The following is a 13,102-nucleotide window of genomic DNA, read 5'->3' as shown; positions in this document are numbered from 1 at the left end:
GCAAACCAAACTAAATGTCTGAGGTTTGAATAAGACAGGTTCCTCCAAGATCCTCTCTAACGATGTTCTAATGATTTGCACCTGAGCTGGTACGCCTTATTCTAATTTTAGGTATTTGAAGTAGTGATAAATGTAGGGGTGTACTTACTTTTTCCACATGCGAAATTTGCATTGATGTTTATTTAAATTATACAATGGACGACAAAATGTAAATGTTTCATGATATTTGTTATATTATATCACCTTTATCTATCAATATTGTTGAAATGAAGATCAAATAGCTGTATTTTGAAATATGTTGAAAAAGTCAAAAGTTTACATGGGGTGTACTTACTTTTTCATGTGACTGTACATTCAATATGACATGAAGTGGAAGCGAATGTGGAAAATATTGAAAAGCGTGCTAACAGCAAACTCCATATGTTGTTTTTTGCATAGAAGGTCGAGGCTCGTGCAGAGCCTGGAACATAGAAGGATGTAAGAGAACCAATAAACAGTAGAAACATGGTGGTGAGAGGGTATATGCCAACAGCAGGGTTGGGGAACAAAATAGAGGGAGACTTGGACAAATGATTGGTAGGAGAAAACACACGGGGTGGAAAAGATTGATATAGAAGCAAACTTTCACGAAGGAGAGACTAGAATGTTGGAAAAAGGTGGTTTTGGAGAAGTTAAACAGGGGTAAAAAGATCATAGTTTTGTATAGGGGATTATAAGAGGTGAACTGCTGTCTGTCTGACCTAGAGGGAAGAATAATTAGATTGAAGAGAATGTGGAAGATGGTTCCACAGGTGGGGAAAAAGAGTGATGAATGAGTGGAGATGAGCAGTGATTCTCGATTTTGTGAGTTTCACCAGAAGGGGGTCGCCGGTGGACCACGTGTGCCCTGCAGAAGCCTGGGGAAGAGTGGGGGTTAGAGCAGAAAGTGCAGAGGACAGAAAGAGAGTGCAGAGCATGGACAGAGCTGAGGGTGCAAGACCATAAATGAGGCGATACAATACAGGGAGACCACCAACCTGTTTGCATTGTGAAAGTTATAGGCCCCTAGCCTCAGAATGCATGTAAGTTGTTTTTTAATCCCCACATGTGTGTGGGGCCTTAGGAGATGGAATTGAGATCTACCAGGTCCCAAAGTATCCACTTCCATCAGCATGTGTGTGTCGTTGGCTGTCAACTCCATATGTGGGCTTCAGAAGGTGGAATGGAGCTCTCCCAGGTGTCAAAGTATCCATCTTCGTGTGTGTGCATATGTGTGTGTGTGTGTTTGTGTGTGTGTGTGTGTGTGTGTGTGTGTCCTCATGCTTCTTCAAAAGTGCTGCCCATCGTCACCATTTTTTTTTCTTCCCATAACCACCTTTGTTTTCTTTTTAAATTTTTGGCTCCTCGCCTCTCCCACCATCACCATTTCCCTCTTTGGCACCTATCCCCATGTGCGAGCTCTGATATACAGTATGTGCACTCACCTTTGAGATGTCCAGCCTGGGTTCGAATCACAGACCAGCTTTCGAACTGCCACACATGTGTTGCGCAAATTTGGCGAGGCATCAACGTGTCGTTCATCCAATGGACGCGAGGCTTCAGAAAACGTTTGCCTCGACCTCCAAAGCCTTTCAACAATTTCTGTGTTTGAAATGATTTTGTTTCATAGCTTTGTCGACATTAGATCATTACCATCGCAGCGGAAACCCGCTTTCATCCCTCCATGGAAGCTCCAGACAAGCAGGCTTTGAAAGACTGCACACACTTATTGTATTCAAAAAAAATAAAGCATCCATTGTTATTAATTTTAATTTTAAATCACAAACTTTTTGGTGCAATCTAATGCAAACAAAAGCATGCTCTTTTTCACCTATGTGCCACATCTCGCCCTATGGCTAGCTTCATGTTCTTAACCTCGGCCTCCAATTCCCCATTGAGCACTGCACTTCCATCCCGCATTGCGGAGCGTGCGCTCAGCAGTCAGACATCCAGCATTTGATCTATGGCTGTGTTGTTTGCCTTGTGTGCCCACTCCATTTCTCATCACACTTTGGATTTGCTTTATTGCTGAATATTTTGATCCAAATCCTATTCTACCGCTGACCATTTTATTGACCCGGTCATCTCCAGCATCATTTTTGCTCCTACATTAACCCATTTGTTTGCATTCAGATAACATATTTGGATATGGTCTGATTTAGAAAGAAAATTGCAAAAAATATTATACAATTTGATGCACTTACTTATTTTAAACAATTATTGTCTTGAGATGACGTTGGGGAAAAGAGGTTTTATTAGTGTCACTGAAAGCAATTTAATTGATCAATCCTGGGATGTAATGGAAACTATACTACGAGTTGCGTATTTAAAAAAATATTTAGTTGGCAACTAAGGAAAATATAATGCCAGTGCTGACTTTTTCCCCATTGGTAAATGTTAACCTCGAGGTATGTGCACTTGCCTCTAAGCTGTCTCCCCTGGGTTCGAATCTCACTCAGCTATAAACTGTCGCCCTGGTGTTTGTTTCACATGCAGGGGGAGGCATCACTTTTTGTTTGGTTCATCAGAGAATTGTTAAGCTGGAGGACATACCTGCCAGCTCTGGTCGTGAATAGATGTTAAAAATATTTTTACGCTGAAGATTTATAAATATTTATATTATTTAATAAATAAATATTATTAATTTATTATTAATACTTTTAATATTATATTATTATATTATTATTATTATTATTATTATATTATTATTATTAATAATAATAAATATTAATATTATTACTTGGCAAAAAACAACAACATATTTTGCAAGTATGTTGATCCCTCCGGTTTGTGTGTTACTCTGTCCGCTCACTTATACTTGCCTACAGGTCACAATTTTAAACCGATCTTCACGAAACTTCACAAAATGGTAGAGTTCGTGGTTCGACAAAATCCTATATGTATTTGAGGTCAAGAGGTCAAAAGGTCAACATAGGCCAAAGGTCAACAACAATTTCAAATTTCTAATATCCTCAATTTTAATCCGATCGACTTGAAATTTGAATAGGATTTACATGTCGGCTAACTGAATTCAACCACTAACTATTTTTGAGATCAGCAGAGGTGAAAAGGTCAACATAGGCCAAAGTTCAACTACTTTTTTTCAAATTTCTAAAATCCTCTATTTTCATCCGATTGACTTGAAATTTGAAGAGGCTTTTCATTTCAGCTAACTGAATTGAATCAACAACTATTTTTGAGATCAGCATAAGCCAAAAGGTCAACATAGGCCATAGGTCAACAACAATTTCTAATTTCTAAAATCCTCAATTTTAATCCGATTGACTTGAAATTTGAAAAAGGATTTACACATCGGCTAACTGAATTCAACCACTAACTATTTTTGATATCAGCGTAGGCGAAAAGGTCAACATAGGCCAAAGTTCAACCACTTTTTTTCCAAATTTCTAAAATCCTCAAATTTCAAAAATTGTCAATTTTCATCAGATTAACTTAAACTTTGAAGACGATTTGCATGTCAGGTCACCGAATTCAACCACTAATTGTTTTTGAGGTCAAAAAGATGCTCTACTGAGTGCCATTCTACTTTGTTCTGTTTTTACAAGTGTCGCTCTATGAGTGATTTTTCATTTAATAAATTATTAGAAATATTTTTCCCGTGGGGCATTGCCATCTGGAACAGTTTGTCTGTCTGTATGTATGTCTGTCCCTACAAACGTCCACCAATCAGAGCTGAGGATCTGGTCACATGACAAGGGGACACCGTTTAGTAACTATTACAGTTGTATATTTTACTAAAAGGAAATATATTAACCTTCTGTGGAACGTTTTAGGTTCCAAACGGGTGTCATAAGGTAGGTAGGAGGTTTCAGAAATTCCTCAATACAATTATGATTTTGAAATGTGATTGACACAGACATTGCTCCCGAATGGGGATGTGAACAGATAATGGTTCGCTGGTTTGATAATATCTCAATACAATCGTGATTTTACATTATATTTTGATACGTATATTAAAACTATAGTATTAGTTTGTGATTGGAATGATGAATGATTCTGTTTGGAATGAAAATATAGACATATTGAATTTAAGGCAGAATGAGGAAATGACGTAAGGATTTCTATCTGTGACATTCACGGATTCCCCATTTGCAGTTTCGCCATTGACTAGAAAAAGCAAAATTCAGACTCGGTACGTTTTTTGTGCAAGTCCTTCACGAACCTGCTGTCAATGCCCGACGTTCGATTGAAGGTGGTACAGGAATGTGGAATTTATTTAAAAAATAATAATATTTACATTACTTGCTAACTGGTATCCCCACCCAGGTCATACTATCCTCTTCAACTAATTAGTATCAAGCAAGCCCAGCTAAGCCATTGTTAGACTCGGTCTTGTTTTGTGACCATAGGTGAACTCTCTCTGACGCACTGAACAAATACAACTTCCTGCCCTGACTGCTGCTGGGAAGTTGATATGGCAAACCATCCAGCGTAATCCTAACCCAGAGACTGCTTCGGCAGCACCGATGCTCCATAAAGAGTATGGAGGCACATTGATGCAAGCACACAAGAAAGGGTTCCAATAGCTGAAATTAGGGGTGATTTGACGTCTAATTATTTTGACATTAATGTCTCATTTATGTTGGACCAGTCTAATAAGCCAATCTCTTTGCTTTGCTTTCCTTACAACATACCCATTGCCCTGTAGGCTAAGCTGTAATATAGTTCACATCTATCATTTACACATCACCAAAACCAACATGCCTGGTGTTTGGAATCATATTAGGCATGTACAGTTTGACCTCCATGCCAACCCAAATGAATATTGTTGGCCCAATGCCATTTTCCTCATTGGCAAATATTTCTCCAACATCTAAAATGTCCAGCACAATATATGGCCTGGAGCCCGCTGTGAATAAAATGGCTTCTGTAATGGTTATGAAAAGACACCATTGGCCGGATTAAGAGGGTGGTTTAAATTTATTACCTTTGATAGCGTTTCTTTACTTTCATTTAGTGGCCTATCATTACATGTATCATCATTGGTCGTAGGGGAAGCACATTAGTCACATGGCCTATGAAAAGTGCTGGTTATTTACATGCATTGAACAAAATCCTATCAATGCTGAAGCAGTAGGAGAGGATTTTGAGCAAAATTGTTGGGTAATTGAATCCTCAGTGCTCTCGCTCTCCCCCTTTCCTCTTCCCAACAACCCCTTCTGTATTACCCAGGGACCCAATACCCCATTTTTGACGAAAAAAAAAATCAAACCTCATGATGTAAAATTCTTCCCGAGTCCACTTCATTTCATTTCTTCCTCATCTGTGGAACCAACTTCCACATTCTCTTCAATCTCATTCTTCCCTCCAGGTCTTCAAGACAGCTGGTCATCTCAGGTCCTTCCCCATCCAAATCCATGATATTTTCTACCGTTGTTAAGCCACCCCATGATCCCACTGTAGTCTGTATCCATCTTATCCGCTCCTTGCGTTCTCCCCTACACCTCATCGTTACCCCATCCCTTGTTTGTCCATCTACGTCTATCTTCGCCGTCCGCCCAGCTGTTGGTGTTTCCTTCTTCTCCTTCTGCTGTTCCCTTTTTTATGTTGCCTCCTGATTCCTTCTGTGGTCTAGCTCTTCGACGAGCCTTCACACTGTATACAGAATAAAAATGGTTGTTGACTATGGATGCCTTCAATATATACAAAGTAACAAAACATAGGTGGTCAACCATGCAAATTGCTTCTGGAAAGACTATATTCACTCTAAAAATGATTACATCACAAAACCATTGAAAAGTATTTCTTTTTCAAGTATAACAAATTAGTAGGTACACTTTGTGTTCATTTCCTAGCCAGTAATTACCCTCGCCAGAGAAGAGGGTATTGCATTTGGGTCCGTTTGTTTGTCTGTCTGTTTGTTTGTTTGTCTGACAAAACGTGAGTATGTGTATAAATTACATTCAACCCTTTAGAACCCCCAAGACCCTTTACAACCACTAAGACCCTTTCCAACCTTTACAACCCTGAGTCCCATTTAGATAACAAAGATCCTAAGACACTTAAAACCCTTAGGAATCCTAAGACTTTTGAAGACACCTAAAACACTTTAGAGCCTTTCGAACCCGAAGAGCCTTTGATACCCCCTAATACACTTTAGAACCTTTATAAATGTTAAGACCCATTTCAAACTCTAACAACCTTTAAGACCCTTTAGAACCCTAAACCCCTTTAAGACCCAGAGGATCCAAAATACCCCGGTAACCCCTAAGGACGCCTAAGGACCCAAAATACCTTTCAATACCCTCAAATACCCCAAAATAACACAAAGACCCAAAAGATCCTCAAAGACCCTGAAGACCAAAAATACCCCAAAGACACTGAGGACCCCAAATACCTTTAACGACCCAAAATAACCCGAAAACCCAAAAGACCCAGAGACCCAAAAGACCACGAAGATCAAAAAGACCCTGAAGACCCAAAAGACCCCAAAGACCCTTATATACCCAAAAGATCCAGTGGACCCAAAAGACCCTTGTGACCAAAAGACCCAGAGGACTCCAAAGACCCAAACGACGAGGATATTAGTATACTGAGGACCCAAAGGACCCAAAAGACCCTGAAGAACTAAAATACCCCAAGGACTCAAAAGACCCAGAAGACACAAAATGCCCAGAGGACCAAAAGGACAAAGCCACACACGTCCCCGAAAGGTCTGCAATCTCTGATTGCTCTTTCTTGGTCCCTTTGTAATATGTTAAAACAAGTTGAATAGTTACTGCCAAATGTTTTGGAACACATATGTGTAATGATAATTGACCCAAAAAAATCTGACACTCCAACATCAAAGGAAGGTGCATTTTGCAGCCACCATGTATCAGTCGTTTCACTTTTCCATTATGCTGCTAAAATTGAACTCAAACTCTGTGACTTCGTTTTTCTGAGGTTTAATGTCACAAGCTCAGTCACAACATAAATGTACAATTTCTGTAACTGTCATCGCTGTCTGACATTGCATCTGTCAATGCTGCACTGTACTTTGCACAGGAACAGTGCTCTACAAATCCTTGGCAGTGGCACGCAACAGGACAGGCGATATTTATCTTAACACAGGAACAGTTTCTGTCACATCCTTTAATGTGACAACACGATATTGCCTTCTTCGTCTCCTCTGGCCACACTGTTTCCTTAAATGACATGGGAGCTAGCCAACCATTCCAGAGAGTCCATCCATATTTCACAAATTGTGGACTTCGAGGTAAACAGACATGAGCGTCTTGTTTATTATTGTAGCTAGGGCTTCTCGGCGTAGATGCTGACCGACGCACTCTGTCGATAGTAGCAACTTCAGCAAGGTTGATTTGTTGTTGAGAAACTTCTAAACCCGGAGTATACTTAAATCAGACTCTGTGACCTCATCGTGCTTGTTTTTGTACATTGCTGCAAAAAGTTCCCTCTCCTGGCTGAAAAGACTGTTCATCCTCTGCAAATTGCTCCAATGCAGATATGTCGATCTTCTTGCTGGTGGCCAACCTACCTTTTCCCCATGAATTATGGCTAACTTTTATTATGTCCCACCCACTCAGGCTGTTGATGAAGGGAAGTGATTGGCATTTCAGAAGGCCCCCACTGATAAAATATGATGCTAAAATATGATGGAATGCCAGGTAGGTATCAGCTCCTGTTCTCACTCACAGTTCTAATAAAACTTTCAGAAGAGTACCTGCATAGTACAAAGCCAAGAGAATGATGTCCATGTCATTAGAATGGATCACAACTCGTTTCACAGCTTCCTTATGGACCCTGCAAACTCCATGCGAGATAACTGTGGTGTCAGCCTTGGATTGAATTGACTCCAAATCAGCAACATGAGATATGGAACATTGTTCAATTAGAACGGTTTTGATTACTTCTTCAAATCCACCAGCACAGTACAGAAGAGTAGAACCTAAAGGAGATGTTGGCTCATCCACAACTTAAGTCTGAATAAATGAAGTTCAGCAACCTGAATTTGTTGGACTTGGGCAGGAAGAGCCTTTTCTCTTATATATGTGTCCACTTCTAGCTTTCCAGATACATATCTTGAAGTTTGATCCTGGCCCGATCACACATCAATGCATCTGTGAATTTTAAGGAGTCTTGTACAATCTCTTTAATGGCAGCAAAACATATCTCGGTTGACGGCTCAAGTTGTTTCTCCTACTTGCACCGCTTAAAATCTCCTTCAAGTATTTTATCTGCCTGATACAGAATACACTATTTTTCATCATCATGCTGGCCTTCTTGTAACTGCTTCAGTTTCTCAAGAAGTGCATCAGTGGCACAGATAAAATCAGGCCTACCACTCTGGCTAGTAACAAAAACTCTGAATTCAAAATTAAGCCGAAGTTTTGTTTTCAAAGCATTTGATTGGTAATTCTGTGCTTTAGCACCTAGATGCCAAAGAATAGTTCTGTGCTGGTTTCTTAGTGATTTTATCAGGAAACCACATGATTCTTGGAAGAGAGAGACGTCAAACTGTTAAACAAGGCAAGTGAATGTGACTTCATGGATGCCTTGATGCTGCTGTTTACCAATGGGAATTCTGGCTGCTCTGAAAGCATTCATGCATCATGCATGGTATGTGGTAGTAAATATAATTTGCTGCCATGTCATGGGACTAGCAGGTATGCACAATCTCATCCAAGCTGTCTCGCCTGGATTTGAATTCTGACCCAGCTATAAACCGTTATTCCGGTGTTTCACAGGTAGGGTAATTCAGCAATGTGTGTGCCGTCCCTCGGATGGATGTTGAACTGGCGTCCCATCTGCAGGCATTAGTTGGGGGGTATTGAAGATCCGACTGTGTCCTTTGCGAAAAGTAGGCAAGCTTCCACCGACACCTTGAACAAATTCCAAATTTTTGCAATACCTACTATTGGGATTGCAATGACAAACCACCCAGTTTAACCCTTACCAAGAAACTGCTTCAGCAGTACTGAACCTGCCTTCGGACAGAACATGCTAGTTCCTTAGATAGTTATCATGTCCTGACCTTAGCTAAAAAAAATTGCCTTTTCATTTTTTTCCCGTCTCTTCAACATTTTTGCCTTTTCAATAATCATTTTTGCGGATTTGAAACCTTCCCTGGCGGTGTTTTTGCCTCTAATAGCCTCGAATGTTTGGAGTACGGTAGCGGATTGTATAGGCATACTTGACTTATCAGAAAGGTGCTGCCACCTTGGCTGGTCAACTGTTGCTGTGGGAATATTCTTTCCTAGTCACTTCTTTCCAGCTCTTCTCATTAAGGTACAGGTTTCTGCACTCCGAGAGCCATTTGGGTGACTTTTCTATAACCCACATTTCGGCAGAAATATCATTTTGAAGTTGCCCAAATATGACTGGTCTTGTTGAGGATTCAAGGCCAACAGAGGTTTATCTTCAGTTGTTGATTGAACATTCGTTTGTTATCCTCTTTTTGATGTATAATACAATTAGTCAACTGTCATCTCTTCTTGTCTTTTGTTTTTCTGACATTGTATCCATGCGATGCCGCTCTCTCCGATGCTCGCTTCCTGGGCAGGCTGCCAATGATCTCTCAGCAGTCAGTAACAACAAACTCATTATATTAGTAAATGTGGTGTCATTCAGCATTGAAAACAAGTCTCTTTACATAAGATTCCATGTGGGGCATGGTTTTGCAAAAGATCAATGGATATAAGGCAAGACCACCATCACATTATTTGTCTGTTGTCTTCAAAAGACTGAATTGCCCTTTAATGTAATAGTGTAATCATGTTATGGATGTCCTCTAAGCTATTTGGCAGCAGATATCTGAAGTCAATTATTTGTGAGCTATCGGCTGACTGAGAAAATGAAATTAAAACTAGATTTTGGCCTTTTATTGGGAAAAACATGAAAGTTTTATATTATGTGTGACATCATCACTTTTACAATCAATAACAAAAAATCTGTAGCTTGTTGACAGAGTTGTCCACCGAAACATGTTAATTGGTGTCTGTTGGAGGAATTTATACCCAACAACCCTTTACAGCAAGTCTTTTGAATTTTTACCCCTCTGGTCCCTTTGGTACTCCCCCTCTCTCCCTTCTCCTCGCTCTCTTCCCTCTTTCACCCTCTCCTTCCCTTCCTTCTCCGTCTTCCTCTCTTTATCTCCTTCATCCCCCCACACCCCCATGTTAATCAAAGTCTCAAGCAGTGAAAACACAAAAATGAAAACAATCATATAAGTTGGGTAATACAGCAAATTACTCTGAGTTTGTAGAAGGAGCTAAATTGAAAAAAAGCCTCTTTTGGAACAAATTGAGAGTAAGGTGATTTTACTTTCCTGCAAGAGGCTTTGGTTCACTTAGTTGTGAATTTCTCTAAGTTGTGTGTTCAAGGCGCCACACGACCTTCTCTGAACCTGAAGGCCGAGTTCAAATTGAGACTCGGGATTCGACAATAGGACAGAAGAGTCTGTGACTCAAATGATGTCATATGACCTTTCTCCACATTGTGCATCGAAAACCTCCTTGCGGCATATTTGTTCAGCTCTAACTCAGATCCAAGAAGAAGAGGGATTGAAGTACCGACTTTATATCGATGACATTTAGCAAATGAGTCGTGAGTAATCTGTTACATGACACATTGGCACGTGACTAGGATCATTTTTGGTGCGCGTGCCAAGGAGGATGAGGGTTATCAAAGCTGGAAACATATTCAAGTGTGGTTCCTAAAGTTAATTTCAAAGAAATAGCAAAATACAGTGGAATAAAAGTGCTGACTTCACATACTCTTCACATACAGGCAGGTTGGTGGTCTTTCTGTCTTCTACCGACTCCTCTCCGGCCTTGCCCCCCCAGCTCTCTCTGTGCTCTGTCCCAGAAATATTCCTACAGGTCGCACAAGATCTGCCACCAATCTTCTTATGGTTAGACTGCCAAAATCAAGACTCTCTACTCACTTTCACTCTTTCATTCCTCTTTTCTCCCGCCTTTGGAACAAACTCCCTCACTCTCTTCAATCCCACTCCTCCCTCCAGGTCTTTAAAACAGCTGTTCACCACCATCTCTTATCTTCCCCCATCCAAAACCTTGATCTTTTCTACCCCCGCTAATTTCACCCCAGAGCCACTTTTTTGAAATACCAACTTCTTTCCTGGAAGTCCTTGAAGTGCCCTTGTGTTTTATACTTCTCCCCCCCCCCCCCCTCCCCTTCCCATGCCTCCTCCCCCCAAGCCCTCCGCCTCCCACAGATCTCCCGATGTCCCTTCTCTCCATCTTGTTCTCCCGCTCCCTTTATCATATGTTTTATGTTTTATGTGTCAGTTTGTCTTTTTGTGATCATTGTTAGATCTTACACGAGCCTCGATCTTGTATATAAAAAAGTAAAAGAAAATGCTCCTAACCTACAATATTTCAATGGAATTTTTTTCCCCATTTCCCAACACCAAATGTATCTAGATCAATGCATGTCCTGTGTTTTTTAACGTGCAGGAAACCTGTAAATTGGAAGAAATAGGCTGAGACTGTCTGTGTTCTGTCATGTTGTAAACAGGTGTCTTAATCTGCGTTAACAGACCTGAATGAAGTCAATTTTGGCAATCTGCTGCAACTTACATTTGTGGTGTTAAGATTAAGGTTAAGGTGTGTATCTAGTCCACTTACCCTTCTTTGAACAGTCTAGTTTCAGTTTGATATTAACTTTATAAACAGTAGGGTTAATGTTTTTCAGACAAGTCGTTGGTTGCATCACAAAATGTACCTTCTTTAGGTGGACATTTAATGTGAGTTTCTCACCTGCATTAGTTGGTAGCCGTTAAAGATCGCAGGGTGTCTTCCGATGAAGAGTTGGTCAGTTGTTGCCGGAACCCTGAACAGATTCCAAATTTCTGCTCTGGCTACCACTGAGAAAGCAATGGAAAACCACACAGTGTTATCCTTGATAGGCCAGATAGCACAAGTTTGATGGCTGATTGGCCTCCTGCATCCAAGTTCCTTGTGTGTATTCCTACAAGGAGACTGCTGCCGCAGCATTGAACATCCACCTCCGGTAGACTACAGAATGAAGAGCTTCTAGATACAAATATAGAATTTTAGCAGCAACTTCAGTAGAACCAATGCTCCTCAGAAAATAGTCATCACCAAAAGTCACATCTTACTCTTATATTGTCATTGTGTTGTATAGGCCTACACATTCCATCTAAATATGCTTTCTGTTTACTTCTCAACATGTTTTTGTCATCTTTTCCTTCCATTGGCTGGAGGTATTTATAATCACGTTATCTGCTGCAATACGTACTATACGAGTTTACAAATACACCATAAAACTATGCATAACAAAATCAAACATCTATTTTTCAGTCAATGCTTTGAGGTTGATACAATTGTACCTGCCTGGCACATTATTAAGTTATCCAAGACTTGGCAATGACGTCATCGGGGCTCGCTTGCCTAAATCGGTATGTTCAAGGGCGGCATCAAATTTTATTTGACTTTGTGTCTTAAATATATCTGAGCCTTGATCTTATTGAATTCCCCTAAGCTTTCCCTGCTCTGAGCAAAAATCAATTACAGTACATCAGCTTGGAAATTGCCATGGTGCTGTCTGAGCACACACTTCTCTGTGAGATAATATGATCATTACAGCTTTCATATGTGTGTTTCTTCTGGGGTTTGAAGGATATTTGAAGTTATTGCTTATTATATAATTTTATACATCAAATGGTGCTCTTTGTAAAGTGAATCACCTTTCATGTCTCCACCTGCTTATTACCTGATTTGCTATACACTTTTGTTCCTTTTTGGCCAATAATGTGTTTCAATAAAATATTTCACCTAAAACCTGCCCTTGGAAACGTGATTGTCACACAAGCAGGGCAGGTATAGGTCAAGAATAATGTTAAGCAGGAAAATATTTATGGGTTACTGCTTTTTAAAATTTATTGTTGACTTATTATACGAACTAGCAACGGTACCCGCCCTACGGGCGGGGCTTCAATTGTGAGGCCCAAATGAAAAGGCAAAATATCAGAAATTCAAGGCTTTTTTTAATTTTAAAGGATTTATATAAACATCCGTTAAATCATATCACATGCAAATCATCAAAATCTAAACAGTATTTGTAGAATTTCAATAAAAGC

The sequence above is a fragment of the Myxine glutinosa genome, chromosome 2 (assembly GCF_964187855.1).
Source record: "Myxine glutinosa chromosome 2, kmMyxGlut1.1, whole genome shotgun sequence".
In the NCBI taxonomy this organism is placed as follows: domain Eukaryota; kingdom Metazoa; phylum Chordata; class Myxini; order Myxiniformes; family Myxinidae; genus Myxine; species Myxine glutinosa.
This window is presented reverse-complemented; position numbering follows the sequence as displayed.